At 38.2% G+C, this 27,216-nt stretch overlaps 1 long non-coding RNA gene across 1 annotated transcript in view; it reads right to left on the bottom strand.

Annotated features, from left to right (window-relative positions):
• The window catches only part of LOC143651180 (uncharacterized), a 38,280-nt gene extending 12,484 nt beyond the window's left edge, over window positions 1–25,796 (bottom strand). Inside the window, exon 1 of the long non-coding RNA XR_013159893.1 lies at window positions 25,606–25,796. This is a non-coding gene — a long non-coding RNA (uncharacterized LOC143651180). The remainder of the gene's footprint in view (window positions 1–25,605) is intronic.
• Between the last annotated feature and the right edge of the window lie 1,420 nt (window positions 25,797–27,216).

Raw genomic sequence — 27,216 nt, 5'->3', positions numbered from 1 at the left:
TCAAGAAGAAATAGACGACCTCAACAAACCAATCACAAGTAAAGAGATTGAATTAGTTATTCAAAAGCTCCCTAAAAAGAAAAGTCCAGGACCAGATGGCTTCACATGTGAATTCTATCAAACATTCCAGAAAGAATTAGTACCTACTCTCCTCAAACTCTTCAACATAATCGAAGTGGAGGGAAAACTACCTAATTCATTCTATGAAGCCAACATCACCCTCATACCAAAACCAGGCAAAGATATTACAAAAAAAGAAAACTACAGACCAATCTCTCTAATGAATACAGATGCAAAAATCCTCAATAAAATTCTAGCAAATCGTATCCAACAACACATTAAAAGAATTATACATCATGACCAAGTAGGATTCATCCCAGGTATGCAAGGATGGTTCAACATAAGAAAATCAATTAATGTAATACACCATATCAACAAATTAAAGCAGAAAAATCACATGATCATCTCAATTGATGCAGAGAAGGCATTTGAAAAGATTCAACATCCTTTCCTGTTGAAAACACTTCAAAAGATAGGAATACAAGGGAACTTCCTTAAAATGATAGAGGGAATATATGAAAAACCCACAGCTAATATCATCCTCAATGGGGAAAAATTGAAAACTTTCCCCCTAAGATCAGGAACAAGACAAGGATGTCCACTATCACCACTATTATTCAACATTGTGTTGGAAGTTCTAGCCAGAGCAATTAGGCAAGAAAAAGAAATACAAGGCATCAAAATTGGAAAGGAAGAAGTAAAACTATCACTGTTTGCAGACGATATGATACTATATGTAGAAAACCCAGAAAAATCCACAACAAAATTACTAGAGCTAATAAATGAGTACAGCAAAGTAGCAGGCTACAAGATCAACATTCAAAAATCTGTAGCTTTTCTATACACTAGTAATGAACAAGCTGAGGCAGAAATCAAGAAACGAATCCCATTTACAATCGCAACTAAAAGAATAAAATACCTAGGAATAAATTTAACCAAAGAGACAAAAAACCTATATAAAGAAAACTACAAAAAACTGTTAAAAGAAATCACAGAAGACCTAAATAGATGGAAGGGCATACCGTGTTCATGGATTGGAAGACTAAATATAGTTAAGATGTCAATCCTACCTAAATTGATTTACAGATTCAATGCAATACCAATCAAAATCCCAACAACTTATTTTTCAGAAATAGAAAAACCAATAAGCAAATTTATCTGGAAGGGCAGGGTACCCCGAATTGCTAAAAACATCTTGAGGAAAAAAAACGAAGCTGGAGGTCTCGCGCTGCCTGACTTTAAGGCATATTATGAAGCCACAGTGGTCAAAACAGCATGGTATTGGCATCAAGATAGATATATCGACCAATGGAATCGAATAGAGTGCTCAGATATAGACCCTCTCATCTATGGACATTTGATCTTTGATAAGGCAGTCAAGCCAACTCACCTGGGACAGAACAGTCTCTTCAATAAATGGTGCCTAGAGAACTGGATATCCATATGCAAAAGAATGAAAGAAGACCCATCTCTCACACCCTATACAAAAGTTAACTCAAAATGGATCAAAGATCTAAACATTAGGTCTAAGACCATAAAACAGTTAGAGGAAAATGTTGGGAGATATCTTATGGATCTTACAACTGGAGGTGGTTTTATGGACCTTAAACCTAAAGCAAGAACACTGAAGAAGGAAATAAATAAATGGGAGCTCCTCAAAATTAAACACTTTTGTGCATCAGAGAACTTCATCAAGAAAGTAGAAAGACAGCCTACACAATGGGAGACAATATTTGGAAATGACATATCAGATAAAGGTCTAGTATCCAGAATTTATAAAGAGATTGTTCAACTCAACAACAAAAAGACAGCCAACCCAATTACAAAATGGGAAAAAGACTTAAACAGACACCTACCAGAAGAAGAAATACGGATGGCCAAGAGGCACATGAAGAGATGCTCAATGTCCCTGGCCATTAGAGAAATGCAAATCAAAACCACAATGAGATATCATCTCACACCCACCAGAATGGCCATTATCAACAAAACAGAAAATGACAATTGCTGGAGAGGATGCGGAGAAAGAGGCACACTTATTCACTGTTGGTGGGAATGTCAAAGGGTGCAACCACTGTGGAAGGCAGTTTGGCGGTTCCTCAAAAAGGTGAATATAGAATTGCCATACGACCTAGCAATACCATTGCTAGGTATCTACTCAAAGGACTTAAGGGCAAAGACACAAACGGACATTTGAACACCAATGTTTATAGCAGCGTTATTTACAATTGCAAAGAGATGGAAACAGCCAAAATCTCCATCAACAGAAGAGTGGCTAAACAAACTGTGGTATATACATACGATGGAATATTATGCAGCTTTAAGACAAGATAAACTTATGAAGCATGTAATAACATGGATGGACCTAGAGAATATTATGCTGAGTGAATCCAGCCAAAAACTAAAGGACAAATACTGTATGGTCCCACTGTTGTGAACGGACATTCGAGAATAAACTTGAAATATGTCATTGGTAACAGAGTTCAGCAGGAGTTAGAAACAGGGTAAGACAATGGGTAATTGAAGCTGAAGGGATACAGACTGTGCAACAGGACTAGATACAAAAACTCAAAAATGGACAGCACAATAATACCTAATTGTAAAGTAATCATGTTAAAATACTGAATGAAGCTGCATCTGAGCTATAGGGTTTTTTTTGTTTTTGTTTGCTTGTTGGTTTGTTTGTTGTTGTTGTTTTTTACTATTACTACTACTTTTATTTCTTTTCTTTATATTAACATTTTATATCTTTTTCTGTTGTGTTGCTAGTTCCTCTAAACCGATGCAAATGTACTAAGAAACAATGATCATGCATCTATGTGATGATGTTAAGAATTACTGAGTGCATATGTAGAATGGTATGATTTCTAAATGTTGTGTTAATTTCTTTTTTTTTTCTTTCGTTAATAAAAAAATAAAAAAAAAAAAAAAACCTAATCCATCCCTGTGGGTAGAAACCCACTGTAAGTAAGGACTTTTGCTGAGGCCTCTTCAGTGAAGGTGTGACCCATTCCATTCAGGAAGGGTCTCAGTCCTCTTGCTGGAGTCCTTTATGAACAGAAGGAAGAGAGAGAGGGGTGGGAGGCGAAGGGAAGTGGGGAGAGGGGCTGGGGAAAGGGAGAGGGAGAGGGAGAGAAGGGTGGGAGGCAGAGGGAGAGGGAGAGAGGAGAAAGCCACAAAAGCAGGAAGCTGAAAAATGGAAGTCAGAAGAGAAGGGAGAGACCAGCAGACGTTGCCGTGTGCCCTGATTAGTGGCAGAGGAACGAAGGACCACCAGCAACCAGTCTTTGGGAAGAAAGGATTGCCTTGCTGATGGCTTGATTTAGACATTTTCCTAAACTCTAACCATAAGTGAATAAATTCCCACTGTTCAAGGTGAGCCACTTCCTGGTCTATTGCTTCCTAGGAAACTGAAGGAAGTACTTGCTGGTTCATGAGCCTGTCTCATATAACCATGAACTCCATCTTCAGTTGCAGTTGATTCAACAATGGAAATTCCTGGGCTCTGGCTCGTTCCCGTAGCCACAGTGCAGCCTCAGTAACAATGATTGCACCTGGGTCAGACCGTTTTCTCCAGGCTTGTCAGTGCTGCAGTGGGAACAGCTGTGCTCACCGTATGGCGGGACTTTCTTGCAGGAGCCAGCTCACTAACAACCAAAGCAAATTTAAACTCTTTTTTTCCCAGAGGCACATATTAACCCACAGGATACTTTTTGGCCATAACTTTCCTTCTAAAGAGACATCCTGTGAGACTCTGGTATTTGGGTAGCATTAGATTGACATCTAATAGAAGATGTTTGAGTACTCATAGTGCCAGCCGAATTGTAGGCTAAAGTTTCACCCTCCCTAATTGTGAAGGTGCCCGCACTGAGAGTGAGACAGAGGCAGCAGGGAAGGGGCAGTAAGGGCAGTAAGGGTGAGAGATGACCCTTGTGGGGAAGGGTCTCCATTTTGCTCCCCATGGACAAACATCAGCTGCTCCAACTAAACTGACGATGGTCAGAATGAAGCTCTAGAGGCTCTCACTGCCTGCCTTCATCATTTCAGTAGGACCACCGAACTGGCTTTGTCATAGGCACAGCCGTGATCCCTAAGAGCCAGCTTTCCTAAATGTGGGCAATTTTTTGCATATCTGCACCACGGACAGTTGACTCTCGACTACAATGTGTATTTTGTCTGCATTTCCGAACCACGCATTTAGCACATGCCTGTTTCTTCCATAAAAAGGGTTGCATTTTCATGGCTTTGGATGGTTAGTTCAAATACACCAAGTGGATAAAGAAAAGATCCTAGCTCAGCAGTACAATTCAGCATACATTGAGTGCCTTACTCTGTGCCAGGTTCAGTGCTACCTGCTAAAGATACAGATTTGTAAAAGATGAATGTGTATTCCTTACTCACAACATTTGTATTCTTCTCAACCAAGACATACTTTCCTCTTCTGGTCTTTCTTCTGTTTACTCTAAGGACTGAAATTTAGGGAGGAGGCCTTTCAAAGAACAGGGTGGGCTTTAGATGGGCAGACACTATTATTGCCTAGTGATGCGGCACAACAGTTTCAAATCAAAGCTGATGGGGGTTTGAAGTGTGACATATAAACTCTATGATTTTAGGCAAGTTTCTTTAGACCTCTAAGTCTCAGTCTTCTCAACTATGAAATGAAGATTATGATGCTAATAATATAATAGCTAAAAGTAGAAATGGTTATTATAATTATGTCCAATTGAAATGCTAAGCCCAGTTTCAGTCATATAGCAAGTGTTCAATAAATGTTAGCAGCTATTAATCTCAGATGGTTCCTTCTTGTGTGCTTTGGCACAATGGGGTAAGGTAGTTTGCACAAAGCCCCTTTCCAATGCTATCTGCTGCCTCTGTTTTGCATGATGGAATCTCCAGCACCCTCCACTAGTCAGGCTGGGAACCAAGGGCAGGCAATGATTACAAAAAGTAGGTATGAATTTTTCAGTATTGATGTGATTTAACTAAGCCTCCTTTTCTGAAGCACATCAGCTCTAGCCCAGTATGAAGCAAAAATAATTGATGGGGTTGAAGAATGAAATGATTCTCTCATTTCATCCTTAATTAAATATTAAAGGTAAAGCTTGATTGATGGGAAGGGATAACTGCTTTTGGCCTGGGCTTCCAAAGTTAAAAACAAAAATGAGAATTCAAAGGTTTGGGTAAAAGGTGCTGATTAGGAAGTTAAATCTGCTTTTCAAGGGTCTGTGAACATCCAGACCTCAGTGGTTTCTTGGGCGGCATGATGCTACTTTGATCTTACATTTAGATCTTGATGAACACTTAAAAGTTGGCGATTGTTGCCCTTTAAAAAAAGTTTTATTGAGACATAATTGGTAAACATAATTGTGCATTTTGATAAGTTTGTGCATATGCTTATACCTATGAATCCATCACCGCACTCAACATTATGAACATATCTAGTAGCAAAAAATAATTCCTCAGGTCCTTGCTAATGTCTCTCTTTCCTCCCTGTCCCCCGTCCTCAGGTACCCACTGATCTGTTTTATGACAGATTTGTTTGTACTTTTAGGAAATTTATATAAATGGATTCATACACTGTGTACAGTTTTTTGGGGGGATCTGGCATTTTTTATTTAACAAAACTATTTTGAGAGACATCATGTTTTTCATGTAGCAATAATTCATCCTTTTTATCACGTTATAGAATTTGGTTGAATGGATATGCCACAATTTAACTATTTACCAGTCGATGGACTTTTTGGGTCATGTCCAATTTTTGTAACAAATAAAGCTTTAATTAACATTCATATACAAGTCTTAAAATGGATATATGCTTTAATTTCCATTGGATAAATTCTTAGGAGGGGAGTGGTTAGATTATATGGTAATTGTATATTTGCCTTTATAAGGAACTGCCAAGCACTTTTCCAAGCTGAACGCATTGTTTTACATTCACGTATAAACAGCATATGAGGGTTCACTTCCTTGCCAAACTTTGGGGCCAGGTCTTTTTAATTTTAGCCATTCAACTAGGTGTGCAGTGGTAACTGACCGTGGTTGTAACTTGAATTTTCGTAATGGCTAATGATGTTGATCATCTTTTCATGTGCTTATTAGCCATTCCTGTGAGTTCTTTGGTGATATGTTTGAGCAAATTTTTTACCAGTGTTTGAAATTGGGTTGTTTGCTTTCTTTTTATAGATTTTGGGGCCTCCTAATATATAATTAGCAGAAGTCCTTTATCAGATGTGGGATTTGCAAATATTTTTGACCAGTCTGTGGAGTCTCTCTCTTTTTTTTTAGTAGACTTTTATTTTGAAATAATTTTAGATTTATAGAAAAGATGCAAAAATAATTCTACCCTTAAGTCAGCTTCTCCTAATGTTTACATCTTTATGTAACTATTGTACATTTGTCAAAACTAAGAAATTAACATTGACAAATTACTACTAACCAAACTGAAAACTTTTATTCAGGGAAAGGTCTCTCACCAGTTTTTCTGCTAATGTCCTTTTTACTATTCCAGGATCTAATCAAGGCCTGACCGTTGCGTCAGCCCCTTATGGCACCCCTCTTTCGGTGGAACCTGTGAGTAACAAACTGTCTTTTTTGTGTGTCTTATGGCCTCAGTTTTCCCATTGTTTCACCCTCTGACCTCCCCCCAGACCCAAATGTAAAATGCAAATTTAATCATTTGAAACATCCCCATGATCTACAATGTACTTACTTATTCCTTCAACCTTAGTATATCTTTAAAGTAGTTTCAGAATCACTAGCCTATAGCATATGAAGAACATTTATGAATTATGGTACGGTGTTCATGTACGATTATTTTTGTCTTTAGCTTTGCAGTATCCAGGCAAAACATTGCTTTCAGAAGCTGCTGAGGTCACCTCCTTTTTCTTTCATCCCCTTCAGTGAGGTTATGCCATATATTTATAATACAAGTAAAGCAATTTGTTACCTCCTGCATTTCATTCTGGTTCCTCTAACATCTTGTTTGTCTTACTTTTCACATGTTCAGATTCATTCTTTGTGAAGTAATGTTCTGCGGCTTCTGGAGAATATGTGGAGTCATGTATCCACCACATTGGTAGTGTACCTTACAGCTCTGTCATACTCAAGTGTCCCCTTGTATCCTCTGAGTAGTCAGCCTCTTTCCCCTTCTCCAGTTCGTGGCAACCAGTGATCCAGTTTCCATCCTCACTGTTCTGCCTTTTCCAGGATGTCATAGAAATGGAGTCATAGCATTTCTAGCCTTTCAGGTCTGGTTTCTTTCCCTTAGCAGAATGCATTTAATATTATTCATGTTGTTGTGTAAGCCAGTAGCTCCTTCCTTTCTTACTGCCTCCCATCATTATGGATGCACTACAGTTTATTCTTCCACTCACTTGTTGAAAGACACCTTGGTTTCTGTCCTTTGGGGGCGATTATTAATAAAGCTGCTGAAATACATTATAGTTTTTTATGAGTGCATAAACTTCCAAATATCCGTAAGTGTAAATACCTATGAAGCAGATTCCTGGTCATATGATAACTGCATATTTAACTTTACAAGAAATGGTCAAACTGTCTTCTAACATGGTTGTACCATTTTATATACCAATTAGCAGTGGGTGAGAGTTTCTGTAGCTCCTTCTATCACCAGCATTTGGCATTACCAGTTTGCATTTGTTACATGAGTGATTCTAATTGGTAGGTAATAGTCATTGTGGTTTTGACTTGCCTTTCCCTAATGACTAATGGTGTTGAACATCTGTTCATTTGCTTATTAGCCAACTATCTACATTCTTTGATGAAGTCTCTGGTCAGATCTTTTGCTCATAATATTCAGTGACTCTGTTTTCTTATTGCTGAGTTTTAAGATAAAGGACTTGTATATATTGGCTACAAGTCCTTTATCGGATATGTGATTTCCAAATATTACTTCCCAGTTTGTGGATTGTCTTAACTTCTTGACAGTATTTTTCACAGAGCAGAAGATTTAGTTTTAATAAAGTCCAATTCATCTTTTTTTATTTTATGGATAATACTTTTCTTGTATCTAAAAATTCCTCACCAAACCCAGTGTCACAGATTTTCTCCTCTGTTTTCATCTAGACGTTTTATAGTTTCACATTTATATTTAGGGTATGATTCCCTTTCAGTTAATTTGTGTAAGGTGTGAGGTATATGTGGAGGGATTTTATTTTTTTGCACATTATATCCAATTTTTCTAGCATAAGTTTTTGAAAATATGATCCTTAATCTTTTCAATTAAGAATATCCTTGAAGGCAATGCAACAGTGGCTCAGTGGCAGAATTCTTGCCTGCCATGCTGGAGACCTGGGTTCGATTCCCAATGCCTGCTCATGCAAAAAAAAAAAAAAAAAAAAAAAGAATATCCTTGATTGAATTGCCTGTGCATATTTATTAAAAATAAGCAGAGGCACGCCCCGCAGCAGCCGACCCGCCCGCCCTCCTTCTCCCCTCTCTTTCTCCGCTGGACCGCCGTGCGGCGCCCATGCCCCGCAGCAGCCGACCCGCCCGCCCTCCTTCTCCCCTCTCTTTCTCCGCCGGCCCGCCGCGCGGCGCCCATGCCCCGCAGCAGCCGACCCGCCCGCCCCGGCCGCTCTCCAACCACCACGGTGCCCTCTTCCCTCGCCTTCACCGGCTCCTCCACCACCAGCCTCGACAGCCTTGCCGCCCTCACCTTTCCTCCTCCAGAACAGCTACTGGGGGAGTGGAGATAATACAGAGCAGCTCCCAGAGCCACGAGGGAGATCAAAGGGACGGCGTACCCCATCCTGGAATGGCTGACTATCTGGGAGAACCAGCTCCGGTGAGATCACCAAGGGGCACGGGCTTTCCTGGGTGGGACGGCAAGCGACTGGAGTCCCTCCCTTCCACCTTCCCAGGCCAGCTGGTAGAATTGGACAGGCGGTCCCCTTAGGCCGCGGCGGCTGGTGCCCCCACCACACGAGGCCCCCCGGAACAACTGAGGTAGTTGGGTCGGAAATCCCCAGACTGCGGAGAACAGTGACCGGGGGATCCCTTCCAAACACGTGACTCCCCCGTTGGCTGGGAATAGTGCACTCTCCCGGGCTGCGACAGCTGGCGCCCTCCCGCCACGCTTGGTGCCCCGGGCCGACTAGCTAATTCGGCCGGACGCTCTCCCGTGCTGCGGTGGCCAGCGACCCTCCCCGCATTCGGAACCCCAGGCTGGCTGGCATTCTTCCAAGACGCTTCGGCTGCCAAACCTCCCCTACGGCGAGAATTTTCCAGAGTTAAAGGACCCACAGCAACTTTAACTGGTGGAACCCGTAGACAAACGTGTGCCACGAGCGCCACCTACTGGGCAGGATAAGAAAAACAGAACCCAGAGATTGCACAGAAAAATCTTTCAACCTGTGGGGTCGAACACCCAGGGAAATCTGACTAAATGCCCAGACGCCAGCAGAAGATAACGGATCACGCTCAGAAAATTGAACATATGGCCCAGTCAAACGAAGAAACCAATAGTTCAAATGAGATACAGGAGCTGAAACAACTAATGCTGAATATACGAACAGAAATGGAAAACCTCTTCAAAAACGAAATCGATAAATTGAGGGAGGACATGAAGAAGACATGGGCTGAACATAAAGAAGAAATAGAAAAACTGAAAAAACAAATCACAGAACTTATGGAAGTGAAAGATAAAGTAGAAAAGATGGAAAAAACAATGGATACCTACAATGACAGATTTAAAGAAACAGAAGATAGAATTAGTGATTTGGAGGATGAAACATCTGAATTCCAAAAAGAAACAGAAACTATCCAGAAAAGAATGGAAAAATTTGAACAAGGTATCAGGGAACTCAAGGACAATGTGAACCGTACAAATATACGTGTAGTGGGTATCCCAGAAGGAGAAGAGAAGGGAAAAGGAGGAGAAAAACTAATGGAAGAAATTATCACTGAAAATTTCCCAACTCTTATGAAAGACCTAAAATTACAGATCCAAGAAGTGCAGCGCACCCCAAAGAGATTAGACACAAATAGGCGTTCCCCAAGACACTTACTAGTTAGAATGTCAGAGGTCAAAGAGAAAGAGAGGATCTTGAAAGCAGCGAGAGAAAAACAATCCATCACATACAAGGGAAACCCAATAAGACTATGTGTAGATTTCTCAGCAGAAACCATGGAAGCTAGAAGACAGTGGGATGATATATTTAAATTACTAAAAGAGAAAAACTGCCAGCCAAGACTCCTATATCCAGCAAAATTGTCCTTCAAAAATGAGGGAGAAATTAAAACATTCTCAGACAAAAAGTCACTAAGAGAATTTGTGACCAAGAGACCAGCTCTGCAAGAAATACTAAAGGGAGCACTAGAGTCAGAACCGAAAAGACAGAAGAGAGAGACATGGAGAAAAGTGTAGAAAGAAGGAAAGTCAGATATGATATATATAATACAAAAGGCAAAATGGTAGAGGAAAATATTATCCAAACAGTAATAACTCTAAATGTCAATGGACTGAATTCCCCAATTAAAAGACATAGACTGGCAGAATGGATTAAAAAAACAGGATCCTTCTATATGCTGTCTACAGGAAACACATCTTAGACCCAAAGATAAATATAGGTTGAAAGTGAAAGGTTGGGAAAAGATATTTCATGCAAATAACAACCAGAAAAGAGCAGGAGTGGCTATACTAATATCCAACAAGTTAGACTTCAAATGTAAAACAGTTAAAAGAGACAAAGAAGGACACTATATACTATTAAAAGGAACAATTAAGCAAGAAGACATAACAATCATAAATATTTACGCACCGAACCAGAATGCCCCAAAATACGTGAGGAATACACTGCAAACACTGAAAAGGGAAATAGACACACATACCATAATAGTTGGAGACTTCAATTCACCACTCTCATCAATGGACAGAACATCTACACAGAGGATCAATAAAGAAATAGAGAACCTGAATATTACTATAAATGAGCTTGACTTAACAGACATTTATAGGACATTACATCCCACAACAGCAGGATACACCTTTTTTCAAGTGCTCATGGATCATTCTCAAAGACAGACCATATGCTGGGTCACAAAGCAAGTCTTAACAAATTTAAAAAGATTGAAATCATACACAACACTTTCTCGGATCATAAAGGAATGAAGTTGGAAATCAATAATAGGCGGAGTGCCAGAAAATTCACAAATACGTGGAGGCTCAACAACACACTCTTAAACAACAAGTGGGTCAAAGAAGAAATTGCAAGAGAAATTAGTAAATACCTAGAGGCAAATGAAAATGAAGACACAACATATCAAAACTTATGGGACGCAGCAAAGGCAGTGCTAAGAGGGAAATTTATTGCCCTAAATGCCTTTATCAGAAAAGAAGAAAAGGCAAAAATGCAGGAATTAACTGTCCACTTGGAAGAACTGGAGAAAGAACAGCAAACTAATCCCAAAGCAAGCAAAAGGAAAGAAATAACAAAGATTAGAGCAGAAATAAATGAAATTGAAAACATGAAAACAATAGAGAAAATCAATAAGACCAGAAGTTGGTTCTATGAGAAAATCAACAAGATTGATGGGCCCTTAGCAAGATTGACAAAAAGAAGAAGAGAGAGGATGCAAATAAATAAGATTAGAAATGAAAGAGGAGACATAACTACTGACCTCACAGAAATAAAGGAGGTAATAACAGGATACTATGAACAACTTTACGCTAATAAATACAACAATTTAGATGAAATGGACAGGTTCCTGGAAAGACATGAACAACCAATTTTGACTCAAGAAGAAATAGACGACCTCAACAAACCAATCACAAGTAAAGAGATTGAATTAGTTATTCAAAAGCTCCCTAAAAAGAAAAGTCCAGGACCAGACGGCTTCACATGTGAATTCTATCAAACATTCCAGAAAGAATTAGTACCAACTCTCCTCAAACTGTTCAACATAATCAAAGTGGAGGGAAAACTACCTAATTCATTCTATGAAGCCAACATCACCCTCATACCAAAACCAGGCAAAGATATTACAAAAAAAGAAAACTACAGACCAATCTCTCTAATGAATACAGATGCAAAAATTCTCAATAAAATTCTAGCAAATCGTATCCAACAACACATTAAAAGAATTATACATCATGACCAAGTAGGATTCATCCCAGGTATGCAAGGATGGTTCGACATAAGAAAATCAATTAATGTAATACACCATATCAACAAATCAAAGCAGAAAAATCACATGATCATCTCAATTGATGCAGAGAAGGCATTCGACAAGATTCAACATCCTTTCCTGCTGAAAACACTTCAAAAGTTAGGAATACAAGGGAACTTCCTTAAAATGATAGAGGGAATATATGAAAAACCCACAGCTAATATCATCCTCAATGGGGAAAAATTGAAAACTTTCCCCCTAAGATCAGGAACAAGACAAGGATGTCCACTATCACCACTATTATTCAACATTGTGTTGGAAGTTCTAGCCAGAGCAATTAGGCAAGAAAAAGAAATACAAGGCATCAAAATAGGAAAGGAAGAAGTAAAACTACCATTGTTTGCAGACGATATGATACTATATGTAGAAAACCCAGAAAAATCCACAACAAAATTACTAGAGCTAATAAATGAGTACAGCAAAGTAGCAGGCTACAAGATCAACATTCAAAAATCTGTAGCTTTTCTATACACTAGTAATGAACAAGCTGAGGGGGAAATCAAGAAACGAATCCCATTTACAATCGCAACTAAAAGAATAAAATACCTAGGAATAAATTTAACCAAAGAGACAAAAAACCTATATAAAGAAAACTACAAAAAACTGCTAAAAGAAATCACAGAAGACCTAAATAGATGGAAGGGCATACCGTGTTCATGGATTGGAAGACTAAATATAGTCAAGATGTCAATCCTACCTAAATTGATTTACAGATTCAATGCAATACCAATCAAAATCCCAACAACTTATTTTTCAGAAATAGAAAAACCAATAAGCAAATTTATCTGGAAGGGCAGGGTGCCCCGAATTGCTAAAAACATCTTGAGGAAAAAAAACGAAGCTGGAGGTCTCGCGCTGCCTGACTTTAAGGCATATTATGAAGCCACAGTGGTCAAAACAGCATGGTATTGGCATCAAGATAGATATATCGACCAATGGAATCGAATAGAGTGCTCAGATATAGACCCTCTCATCTATGGACATTTGATCTTTGATAAGGCAGTCAAGCCAACTCACCTGGGACAGAACAGTCTCTTCAATAAATGGTGCCTAGAGAACTGGATATCCATATGCAAAAGAATGAAAGAAGACCTATCTCTCACACCCTATACAAAAGTTAACTCAAAATGGATCAAAGATCTAAACATTAGGTCTAAGACCATAAAACAGTTAGAGGAAAATGTTGGGAGATATCTTATGGATCTTACAACTTGAGGTGGTTTTATGGACCTTAAACCTAAAGCAAGAACACTGAAGAAGGAAATAAATAAATGGGAGCTCCTCAAAATTAAACACTTTTGTGCATCAGAGAACTTCATCAAGAAAGTAGAAAGACAGCCTACACAATGGGAGACAATATTTGGAAACGACATATCAGATAGAGGTCTAGTATCCAGAATTTATAAAGAGATTGTTCAACTCAACAACAAAAAGACAGCCAACCCAATCACAAAATGGGAAAAAGACTTAAACAGACACCTACCAGAAGAAGAAATACGGATGGCCAAGAGGCACATGAAGAGATGCTCAATGTCCCTGGCCATTAGAGAAATGCAAATCAAAACCACAATGAGATATCATCTCACACCCACCAGAATGGCCATTATCAACAAAACAGAAAATGACAAGTGTTGGAGAGGATGCGGAGAAAGAGGCACACTTATCCACTGTTGGTGGGAATGTCAAAGGGTGCAACCACTGTGGAAGGCAGTTTGGCGGTTCCTCAAAAAGCTGAGTATAGAATTGCCATACGACCCAGCAATACCATTGCTAGGTATCTACTCAAAGGACTTAAGGGCAAAGACACAAACGGACATTTGCACACCAATGTTTATAGCAGTGTTATTTACAATTGCAAAGAGATGGAAACAGCCAAATCTCCATCAACAGAAGAGTGACTAAACAAACTGTGGTATATACATACGATGGAATATTATGCAGCTTTAAGACAAGATAAACTTATGAACCATGTAATAACATGGATGGACCTAGAGAATATTATGCTGAGTGAATCCAGCCAAAAACTAAAGGACAAATACTGTATGGTCCCACTGATGTGAACGGACATTCGAGAATAAACTTGAAATATGTCATTGGAAACAGAGTTCAGCAGGAGTTAGAAACAGGGTAAGACAATGGGTAATTGAAGCTGAAGGGATACAGACTGTGCAACAGGACTAGATACAAAAACTCAAAAATGGACAGCACAATAATACCTAATTGTAAAGTAATCATGTTAAAATACTGAATGAAGCTGCATCTGAGCTATAGGTTTTTTTTTGTTTTTGTTTGCTTGTTGGTTTGTTTGTTGTTGTTGTTTTTTACTATTATTACTACTTTTATTTCTTTTCTTTATATTAACATTTTATATCTTTTTCTGTTGTGTTGCTAGTTCCTCTAAACCGATGCAAATGTACTAAGAAACGATGATCATGCATCTATGTGATGATGTTAAGAATTACTGAGTGCATATGTAGAATGGTATGATTTCTAAATGTGTTTATTTCTTTTTTTTTCTTTCCGTTTATAAAAAAATAAAAAAATAAAAATAAAAAATAAAAAAAAAATAAGCAGAGGATATTTGTTTGGCTCTTTCTGAGCTCTCTATTTTCTTATATTGATCAGGATTTTTAACCTTTCACCAATACCACAATCTCTTCAACACTGTAACTTTATGTTGTCTTCAAATCAGATATGGAAAGTCCTCCCACATTGTTCTTTTTTTCCAGAATTATCTTGGCTATTCCAGTTACTTTGCCTTTAAAAATAAATTTTAGAATCAGCTTGTTAATACCTACAAAACAGCTTTCACAGATTTTGATTGGTATTGCATTTCATATATTCTAAAATTGAGGAAAATTCACAGATTAAGGCAGTGCTTAGAGGGAAATTTATAGCTCTCAATGCTTGCATTAAAAAAACGAAATTTCTCTAATCAGAGACTTACGTCAAAACCGAAACTGGACTTCCGGAGAAGATGGCGGCTTAGTAAGACGCGCGGGTCTTAGCTCCTCCTCCAGAAAAGCAACTAAAGAAATAGAAACAATACGAAACAGCTCCCAGAGCCACAACAGAGACCAAAAAGACAGCGTACCCCATTCTGGAACGGCTGAAGGGGCAGGGAGAATCCGCTGCGGTGAGATATCCAAGGGGCGCGCGTTTTCCCGGCCGGGGCGGCTGGCGACTGGGGTCCCCTCCACGCACGTGGCTCCCCGGTCTGAGTGGGAATGTTGGATAGTGGGGCCCTCCCGCCACGCTTGGCGTCTCGGGCCAGCTGGGCAATTTGGACCGGAGTCCCCCAAGCCACGGCGGCCGGCGATCCACCCCCTCCACGCGCGGTTTCCCGGGCTGACTGCAAGATTCGGACTGGCCAGTTAAAGGAGCCACGGCATCTTTTACTGGTGGGCCCCGCAGACAGACGAGCGCCACGAGTGCCACCTACCGGGCAGGAAAAGAAAAACAGCCCAGAGATTTCACAGAAAAACCTTTCAACCAGCCGGGTCCCACACCCAGGGAAATCTGATCAAATGCCCAGACACCAGCAGAAAATAATGGATGACGCTCGGAAAATTAAAGATATGGCCCAGTCAAAGGAACAAACCAATAGTTCAAATGAGATACAGGAGCTGAGACAACTAATGCTGAATATACGAACAGAAATGGAAAACTTCTTCAAAAACCAAATCAATAAATTGAGGGAGGACATGAAGAAGACATGGGCTGAACAAAAAGAAGAAATAGAAAATCTGAAAAAACAAATCACAGAACTTATGGGAGTGAAGGACAAAGAAGAAAAAATGGAAAAAACAATGGATACCTACAATGGTAGATCTAAAGAGACAGAAGCTACAATTAGTGAACTGGAGGATGGAACATCTGAATTCCAAAAAGAAACAGAAACTATAGGGAAAAGAATGGGAAAACTTGAGCAGGGGATCAGGGAACTGAATGACAATATGAAGCGCACAAATATACGTGTTGTGGGTGTCCCAGAAGGAGAAGAGAAGGGAAAAGGAGGAGAAAAACTAATGGAAGAAATTATCACTGAAAATTTCCCAACTCTTATGAAAGACCTAAATTTACAGATCCAAGAAGTGCAGCGCACCCCAAAGAGAATAGACCCAAATAGGCGTTCTCCAAGACACTTACTAGTTAGAATGTCAGAGGTCAAAGAGAAAGGGAGGATCTTGAAAGCAGCAAGAGAAAAACAATCCGTCACATACAAGGGAAACCCAATAAGACTATGTGTAGATTTCTCAGCAGAAACCATGGAAGCTAGAAGACAGTGGGATGATATATTTAAATTACTAAAAGAGAAAAACTTCCAACCAAGACTTCTATATCCAGCAAAATTGTCCTTCAAAAATGAGGGAGAAATTAAAACATTTATAGACAAAAAGTCACTGAGAGAATTTGTGACCAAGAGACCAGCTCTGCAAGAAATACTAAAGGGAGCACTAGAGTCAGATACGAAAAGACAGAAGAGAGAGGTATGGAGTAAAGTGTAGAAAGAAGGAAAATCAGATATGATATATATAATACAGAAGCCAAAATGGTAGAGGAAAATATTATCCAAACAGTAATAACACTAAAAGGTAATGGACTGAATTTCCCAATCAAAAGACATAGAATGGCAGAATGGATTACGACCCAGCAATACCACTACTAGGTATCTACTCAAAGGACTTAAGGGCAAAGACACAAACGGACATTTGCACACCAGTGTTTATAGCAGCATTATCTACAATTGCAAAGAGATGGAAACAGCCAAAGTGTCCATCAACAGACGAGTGGCTAAACAAACTGTGGCGTATACCTACGATGGAGTATTATGCAGCTTTAAGACAGACTAAACTTATGAAGCATGTAATAACATGGATGGACCTAGAGAACATTATGCTGGGTGAGTCTAGCCAAAAACTAAAGGACAAATACTGTATGGTCCCACTGATGTGAACCGACATTCGAGAATCAGCTTGGAATATATCATTGGTAACAGAGACCAGCAGGAATTAGAAACAGGGTAAGATAACGGGTAATTGGAGCTGAAGGGATACAGACTGTGCAACAGGACTAGATACAAAAACTCAAAAATGGACAGCACAATAATACCTAAGTGTAATGTAACTATGTTGGAACACTGAATGAAGCTGCACCTGAAATATGGTTTTTTGTTTGTTTGTTTGTTTGTATCTTCTGTTTTTGTTTTTTTCTTTTTCCTTTTTATATATATATATATTTTATTAGTATTATTATTTTAATTCTCTTCTCTATATTAACATTCTATATCTTTTTCTGCTGTTTTGCTAGTTCTTTTCCTAAATCGATGCAAATGTACTAAGAAATGATGATCATGCATCTATGTGATGATACTAAGAATTACTGAGTGAATGTGTAGAATGGAATGATTTCTAAATGTTGTGTTAATTTCTTTTCTTTTTTTTGATTAATTAAAAAAAATTTTAAAAATTGGATAAAAAAATAAAAGCACATAGTAGATTCAGGAAAAAAAATAAATAAATAATAGAGGAAAAAATGTTAAAATAAATTCAGTTTGAAATACTAGCGATCAATGAAAGGGAGGGATAAGGAATATGGTATGTAAAAATTCTTTTTCTTTTCCTGTTTTTGTTTTATTTTTCTGTTGCCTTTTTATTTCTTTTTCTGAATTGATGCAAATGTTCTCAGAAATTATCATGATGATGAATATGCAACTATGTGATGATATTGTGAATTACTGATTATATATGTAGAATGGAATGAGCATATATTACGGATGTTTGTGTTTCTTTCTTGTAATTTCTTTTTAATTAATAAAAAATTATTAAAAAAAAAAAAACAGAAACTGGAGACAGAAGAGCAAACTAAAACGGAAAGCTAGCCAAAGGAAGGAAGGAAGAGCAGAGATAAATGAAGTAGAGAATAAAAAACAATAGAAAGCATCAACAAAACCAAAAATTGGGCGTATGAAAAGATGAATTAAGTTGACAAACTGTTAGTTAGACCAACAAAGACAAAAAGAGAGAGGATACAAGTAACTAAAATAAAAAAGGGGAGACAATTATACTAACTCTACAGAAATAGAAAACATCACAGAAGACAAAATGGCAGACCAAATAACCCTTCTAAATATAGATGCAAAAATCCTCGACAAATTACTGTCAAACCAAACCCAAGAGTACATTGAAAAGTTTATATATCATGACTAATAGGGATTTATCATAGGAGTGCAAGGGTGGTCAATTAATGTGACACACCACATTGATAGATGAAGGGGAAAAAAGCTACATCATCATTCCATTAGATTCAGAAAAGACATTTGACAAAGTCCTGTACCTTTCTTGATAAAAACACTCATAAAACTAGGAGTAGAAGGACATTTTCTCAACATGTTAAAGGGCATATATGAGAAAAAAAAACCTGCTAGCATCATACTCAATGGTGAAAGACTTAAAGATTTCCCCCTAAGATCAAGAACAAAACAAGGATACCCACTCTCACCACTGTTGTTCAAGATTGGAAGGGAAATTCCAGTTAGAGCAATTATGCAAGAAAAATAAATGAAAGTCATTGAAACTGGAAAGGTTGATGTAAAACTTTCCTATTTGTAGATGACTTGATCATATATATATATGATATACATATTAAATAGGTATATTTTATCTTCCAATCCATGAATATAGAGCATCTCCATTTGTTTATGTCTTCTTTGATTTCATTCAACAATGTATTTTTAGTTTTCTGTGGACAAGACTTTTACATATATATTTACATATACATATACACATATACATTCCTGAAAAATGTACAACAAAGCTGCTAGAACTAATAAACCAAATCAGCAAAATAGCAGAGTACAGCATCAACATGAAAAATGAGTAATTCTTGTATACACTAGTAATAAACAATCTAAAGAAGAAATCAGGAAAAAATCCATTTAAAATAGCATCTAAAATAGTCATACCAGGAATAAATCTAACTAAGGATGTAAAGGTCTTGTCCACAGAAGACGAAAAATACATTGCTGAATGAAATCAAAGAAGGCATAAACAAATGGAGAGACACTCTGTGCTCATGGATTGGAAAATTAAATATTGCTATGATATCATTTTTACCCAAAGCAATTTATAGATTAAATACAATCCTTATCAAAATTCCAAAAGCCTTCTTATGGAAATGGAAAAGCTAATTATCAAATTTAAATAGAAGGATAAGGGGCACGAAGAGCCAAAATCATCTTGAAAAAGGAGAAAAAACTTAAAGGACTCACACTTCCAAATTTTAAAACATGTTACAAAACTATAGTAATCAAAACTGCATGGCACTGGTTCAAAGCCAGACATATAGACCAATGAAACTGAATTCATAAATACATCCTCACGTCTACTGCAGTTGATTTTTGACAAGGTTCCAAGTATACTCAGTGGGGAAAGAATAATCTCTTCAAAAAATGAGGTTGGGAAAACTGGATCTCCATATGCCAAAGAATGAAGGTGGACACCTACCTCACATATATTAAAAAAAATCGCCTCAAAATGATTAAAGGCTTAAATATATGAACCAAACCTACAAAAATCCTAGAAGAAAACACAGGAAAACATCAGCAGGAACTAATATTGAGTAATGGTTTCTTAAACTGTATGCCGAGAGCATGGGCAACAAAAGAAAAAAGAAATGAATGAGACTTTCTAAAAATTGAAAACTTTTGTGCATCAAAGGACTCTATATGAAAATAAAAATATAGCTTACACATTGGAAGAAAATATTTTGAAACTATATATCCAATAAGGCTTTTTAAAAATTTATTTTTATTGATAAATCTTAACGTATGCACATTCTTAACATACAAACATTCCACATATGCTGTACAATCAGTGGCTCACAATATCATGACATAGTTGTGTATTCATCACCGTGATCAGTTTTAGACTATTTGCACCACTCCAGTTAAAGAAATAAAAAGAAAGCCAGTAAGTTTTTTTTTCACCCAATAAGATTTTAATCTGGAATATATAAAGAAATCGCACAACTTAATACCCAAAAAATAATTAACCCAATTTATAAATGGATGAAAGACTTGAACAGGCAGTTTTCCAAAGAAGATATACAAATGAGCAATAAGCACATGGCAAAATGTTCAAAATCATTATCCACTAGGGAACTCAAAACCACAGTGAGATATAAGATACCCACTGGAATGGCTACTATTTAAAAATGGACAAACAAGTGTTATTTTCTGTGAAGAAAACTCATGCATTGCTGGTGGGAATGTAAAATGGTGCAGCTGCTGGGCACAGCAGTTTGTGAGATCTTCAGAAAGTTAAATTTATAACTACCATATGATCCGGCAATCCCACTTCTACGTATATACCCAAAAGAATTGGAAATAAGAACTCAAGCAGATATATGCACACCAATGTCCATAGTTGCATCCTTCACATTGCCAAAATTTGGAAGCAACCAGAGTGTCCACAGCAGGTGAATGGATAAACAAAATATGGTTTATACACACAATGGAATATTATTCATTCATGAAAAGGAGTGAAATTCTGATACGTCTACAATGCGTGTGGATGAACTTTAAATGCCATTATGTTGAGAGAAATAAGTCAGGCATAATAGGACAAATAAGCCATGAGCTCACGTATATGAAATAATTAGAACAGGCAAATTCAAAGTCAGAAACCAGAATACAGGATTCCAGGGGCTAGGTTGGAGTGAGAGAATGGGGAGTTAATGGTTAAATTGGTGTAGAATTTCTCCTTAACATGATAGAAAAATTTTGGTAATGGATGGTGATTATGCTAGCACAACCCTGAGAATGTAATTACATCACTAAACTGTGTATTTTAAAGTGTTTAAAATGGGAAGTTTTAGTTTGGCTATGGATTACCAAAATAAAAAATTTTAAAAAACATAGGACTAAACAACACAAACAGTGAACCACAGTATAAAGTATGGACTATAATTAATAGTATCATTGTAATAATATTGTTTCATTAATTGAAACAAAGATACCACACTAATTCAAGTGTTAATAATAGGAAAACTGCCTGTGGGTGAAGCATTTATAGGAACTCTGTACTTTCTGCATGAATTTTCTGTAAAACTACAACTTCTCCAATAAAATAAATTTTTGAAATACAAATATGAAGTCAGTTCTCTCTTCTTTGTTTTTTTCTTCATTTTCCCCAAATTTTGAAAGATATATTTACTGGATCTAGAATTATGGGTTGACAGTTGTTTTCTTTTGGTACTTTAAAGATGTCACTTCTGGCCTTGCACAATGTCTGATGATAAGCCTCTTGTAAGTCTTTTCTTTGTCTTTTGTATGCACTATATCTATTTTTCTCTAGCTGACTTCAAAATTTTCTCTTTATTTTTGGTTTTCAGCAGTTCTAATAGGATATGGAAAATATTTTTCTTTAAGTATTTATTATCTTGGGGCTTCTGTAAAATTGTAGGATATATAGTTTGAGACATTTTATTACTTTTGGGTAATTCTTCGCTGTTATTGCCTCAAATATTTATTTTGCTACCTTCTCACTTCCTTCTTCTCCTGGAAATTTAATGACCTGTTAGACATATTCTATTGTCCCATATATCTTTGATTCTCACTGTTATTTTTTTACAATTTCTTTTCCTTTTAGTGTTTCAGGTTGGTTAATTTCTACTGACCCATCTTCAGGTTCACAGATTCTTCCCTTGTCTGTATCAGTCCTATAAATGAGCCCATGCAAGGCATTCTCAGATACTTTTAAAAATGATTATTATTAGCATTTATATTAGACTCTTCCTTATAATTTCCACCTTTTGATTAAATTCCTCTTCTGTTCTTATATTTGTACACTTTTCCTGCTGGATATTTTAACATAATAATTTTTGTAGCATATGAATCTCAATTATTTTAATTACAATATCCTACAGTTCTGTAATCTGGGTCATCCCTTAGTCTGTAGTGTTTTCTGTCTCTTGACAGTGGATTTATTTTTCTTTCTCCTTTTTTTTTATCTTATTTTAAGTGAATTTCAGATATAAGTAGAAACCGAGGTAAAAAGTCTCTTTATCTTCTGCTTGGTCATTATTTTCAGGAGTTGAATCAATCTAATGAAGAGTTTGTTGTGTTTGGGTTTTGATATCTTTTCTTTCCGTCCCAACTGGAATTAAATTCCCCTAGTGTTACCTTGTGCCTAGGGTGAAGGCTGGGCACAGAAGGGGTCGGCTCAGTGTGGCAGGACTGCTCTCAGCTTTCAGTGCTCCTTGTCCACGTTGGTATGAACACAGCCTCCCTCTGTGCCCTCGCCACTCCCCGAGTGGTAAACTGCTGTTCTTATCCGGTGCTTCCGAATCTGCTCGTGAAGTTAGGGAATCCTCTGTTTTCCTTGTCAAGCCTCAGTTTCAGTCCGTTTCGCCTTTGTCTCAGGAGTGGGGATTTCTCAGTGATCCTTTCCTTGTCCTGTGGCAGCCACACTCTGCCTTGGCTCTTTGGTGTGCCTTGTGTGGGTGGGAATTTGTACCCCTTCTTCTAGAATTAGGGCACCTCTACTATTATTGCTAAAATATCCTCAGCCCAAGAGTTTGTATGGCTCCTCCTTTAGTGATAGGGTTCTTCTATTTATTTTTTCCCATTTAAACTTTCCGCATTTGTAATGTACCCTGGGGTAGACAGGATTTGCTAATTCTTCCCCGTGACTTGGACATTTTTAACTTTTTATTTGTAGACAAAATATATTTGGGCATGCTTCATGCCTCTCCACCCAGCTCCCACCCTTCCTGGGGGCCAGCGTCACAGTGGGGTGTGCTCCTCAGTCTCCCAGTCTTCCGTAGCCAGTGGACGTCTGTGAAGAATAGCCTGCGACTGGTGGCCACTTTCCTCTGCCCTTCGGCTACCAGGGGTTCTGTCACACTCGCCCACACTCAGCCTCTAGCAATCCATTACATTTTTTAGCTGCTTTTTACTTGCCTGAATGGTACGCAGAGCCGTCAGTGTTTTGCCACAGGTGAGCCAGTGCTCACACCACATCTCTTCTTGGAGGAGCCTGTCTTTCCTTGGCTTTTAGTTTAGTTGCTTCCCCTTCAACCTTAGGCCTGTGGTGGATTCAAGGAAAGTTATGATTTTGTCATTTGGACAGCTTTTGGGTAGTGAATGTGTCACTGTTTTTCAGCTTTATGCACTTTAAGTCAAAGTGTTCTTCCTGATTTTTAAAAAATTAATAATGGTAAATAATATAGTCTTATGGGCCAGAAATTCTATCAGCAACAATAATAGATGCCATTCAGTGAGTACTCAGGGGCATGCAAAGAAATCTGCTAAGTATTCTGTGTGAATTCTCTCATTCAATACTCCAGCCCCCCCAACACTATGGTATAGATAGCATCTTATTACGGATAAGAAAAGTATGGCTCAGAATTGTGGAGTAACTAGCCCATGGTAACAGAGCAATTTGGGAGGTCCAAATCTGAATTTAGTCAGTGCAACTACTCTTCTAGGAAATTCAGTAATTGCCTAAAATATCCAAAGGTAATAAATGGCATTTGTAAGATATTGATTCACGGTGAACATATAGATCACAATATTTTTTTTCTATTGACCTCTAGTGAGTCAAGAACTTAATTTATATATAAGCTCCCCATTAGAATTTTGTATAGAGATTAGGATGTTAGGAGAATAGGATGTCAAATAACATTAGAAATCCATCTCAACAACAGATTCATTAACAGAATAGCATGTGATGGTGAGACTTCAGACCAATGAGGTAAAGTGTATTAACAGTTATATTGAATTTAATAAACATCATATGCAGCAGAATATTATAGGGTCATAATCATCCCCTATAAATATCTAACTGCAGAATTATGCATTATCCTGACACTTTATATAGTAGATGGGGAATTTTTTACTGTCATATGTTTTACTGTTAATATTCTATTACATTGACTTTTTCTGAAATCAAGCTGTACTGTCCCTTAAATGAATAAGCTAATATATTAGTTATAGGAGAAGCAGAATTCATTCCTGAGAGTTACTGCTGGTGTCTACGCATTTATCCTCATGTGAACACACTGCATTTGGACACTACTGTTTTACGTTAACAGCCACGTGGGTTGTGTTCAGTTCCCGGGGAGAGGAGATTCCCCTTCCCAGGGATGATGAGAGTGTTTCAGGCCAACTGTACTCCGAAGAAACATTCTCCCTAAAACGCACAGTATCGTCGTCCCAGATAAAGACTTCTCCGTTGCTAGATAAATTATTTTGTTTTCCTTATTTGTCCTTTTAATGAATTTGGCGAAACCTTGGAGTAGGCTTTTTTTCCCTTCCTACTTCACCCACATTCATTTTCCCGGAGAAATGGCATGTTACAGCGGGAAGAGCATTGAGTTTGAAATGATCACCATTTGTTTCTTGGGATCTGCCAACATATAGCTATGGAACTCCGAAAGTGCTTTAGGTAAATACACATGGGCCAAAAGAATTAACAAAATTCCTCTGTTATAAAAGAAGAGATTTTGTTGGGCGTTCAATGATTAGAGAAAGAAATGCGAGCACCCATCTCTCTCTCCCCCCCCACCCCATATCCCACCTTTATCTCAATATCAGGGAACCCCCACAGTCTGAATGATGTCCTTGGGGTGAAGGTTGATAGCCCTGGATGCGATAGTAGCAATTTCTCTTAAATATAAACAAATTCAAGCCAGAGAACTGAGTCATATAGTACAAAATAATCCAGACTGGTTATGAGGACTCTGCAGCATCCTGACCCCATGACCAAGGCCAGCCCTTCTTAGAGTCATTTCTTGCCATTCTTGTCATCAGAATCCGTGGAAGTCCTATGATGGCCACAGCAGTTTCTCCAAACCCACATATTCTTCTGCAGTGTAGACTTACCACACCCATATCTAGAGGCAGTCTGCAGTGTAGACTTACCACACCCATACCTAGAGGCAGTCTGCAGTGTAGACTTACCACACCCATACCTAGAGGCAGTCTGCAGTGTAGACTTACCACACCCATACCTAGAGGCAGTCTGCAGTGTAGACTTACCACACCCATACCTAGAGGCAGTCTGCAGTGTAGACTTACTACACCCATACCTAGAGGCAGTCTGGTTCCCTTCTGTTTGAGTCTGGACTGTCTCTGTGCACACCTGTTTGTGACTGAATGCAGTGAAAGTGATGCTGTGACTTCTAGAGCTAGGTCTCGTGGAATGCTTGCTTTTCCAGTATTTTCGCTGTAGAGGCCTCCCTTGGAAACCATTTGCTCTATTATGAGAAATCCAAGTCACAAGGAGAAGCCACTGGTTTGTCCTCTGGTTAGAGTCCCAGAAGAACCAGCCTTTTTGGTATCCCACCCAGATGCCAGACCTGTGAGTGAGGGACCCTCAGAGTGACCTCTGTCTCCAGCTGTCTGGGTCGTCCCCAGGCATTCCAGCATTCCCACATGAGACTCCAGGCATCTGGGTCGTCCCAGGCATTCCAGCATTCCCACACGAGACTCCAGGCATTATGGAGCACAGACACGTGGTCCATGCTGTGTCCCATCCAAATTCTTGACACAGAGAATCTGTGAGAAATATAAAAGGATAGTTGTTTTAAGCCGCTAAATTTGGGGTGATTTGTTGTTCAGGAATAAATGTCTGGAACAGAAGCAAAGGTCTAATCTTTACTGCTCCATCTCTCCAATTGTGTTTCAAACAAGACGAGGACTTATATCTTATTGGCTAATTTGACCCTAAAACCGAAGGAGATACTGCATCTTACTGACCAAATGAAGCATCTTGCTTAGCCAAACAAAATTCACCAAAACATGTTGGCAGTAACCATGTGTTGACCAGACAAGATGTTTTTACTTTCTTATCACCTGTGGCACAAAAAGATAAAGCTTTTCTCTCCCTTGTCTCAGAGGTACAATAATCACAACCAGAATTTTGTGAAATTTTCTAAATAACAGGCTTTGGTCAAATTACTGTTTGATTCATTCCCCGGTTAGTTGACTTAGGTCTGTCACCGTTAAGAGTCTGTCAGCTCTAGCTCTTCTGTTTCTTTCTAAGCTCATATCCTTTCCAGTTCTACTTCCAGTAGAGCAAGTCCTGCTTAAGCCACGAGGATTATTGCCAGTTAGAACCTCCAACTGAAACAAACAAACAAACAAGCAAGCAAACCCTCCAACTGCTAATCTTCCCGTACAATTCATCCTACACGGTACTCTTTTATGTACACAGTTTTCTATTTCTTTTCTTTCTTTTTTAACACAGCATTTCTAAAGGTACCAACCTTTACTCAGGTCTGGTTAGTCTTCTTCCTTGCTCACAATTCTCCAGTGGTTGCACCTTCACGTTTCTGTGCCGAAAAGGCAGGGAGAATCTGATCCATCAACATGAAGGGTAAATGAATTTTAATTTTTCCTTTCTTCTCTAATCTGCTTCGGGAATATTTGTGCAGTGATCTAGATGATATCCAAGAACCCATCTTACATCCCAGTAATTGACAAACCTAGATTTCTTTCTCTAGTCATATGAAAAGCCTCAATCAAAAGATGAAGGGTAATGGTGAGGAATCAGAGACATCAAAATCGAATCTGAAAGTAAAACCATTATTAGAAAGGGGGAAAACCTTTATTGGAACTCTTTCATGCCCTTTAATAGTCTCCCTACTTAAAATTCAGTGGATTAATTTGACCTGTCTTTATGCTTTATGTAAACAGAAGTGTCTTTTTTTTTTTTTTTTTTTTTTTTTTTTTTGCATGGGCAGGCACCAAGAAGCGAACCCAGGTCTCCGGTATTACGCATAGTCTTTTATATCTCACTTATTTTGCTCAGCTTTACAAGTGCAAGACCCATCTCTGTTCTTGCTATAGCTGTGGGTCATTCATTATCACTGCTACATAGGAGGAGTTGGCGAATGACTGCCCTCATGCCAGATGCAGGCCATTGCCTGTTTTTGCAAATAACTTTTTATTGGAGTACAGCCACTCTC

The sequence above is a fragment of the Tamandua tetradactyla genome, chromosome 12 (assembly GCF_023851605.1).
Source record: "Tamandua tetradactyla isolate mTamTet1 chromosome 12, mTamTet1.pri, whole genome shotgun sequence".
NCBI classification, from domain to species: domain Eukaryota; kingdom Metazoa; phylum Chordata; class Mammalia; order Pilosa; family Myrmecophagidae; genus Tamandua; species Tamandua tetradactyla.
The sequence above is the reverse complement of the archived record's forward strand: the minus strand, read 5'-3'. Positions and strand labels throughout refer to the sequence as shown.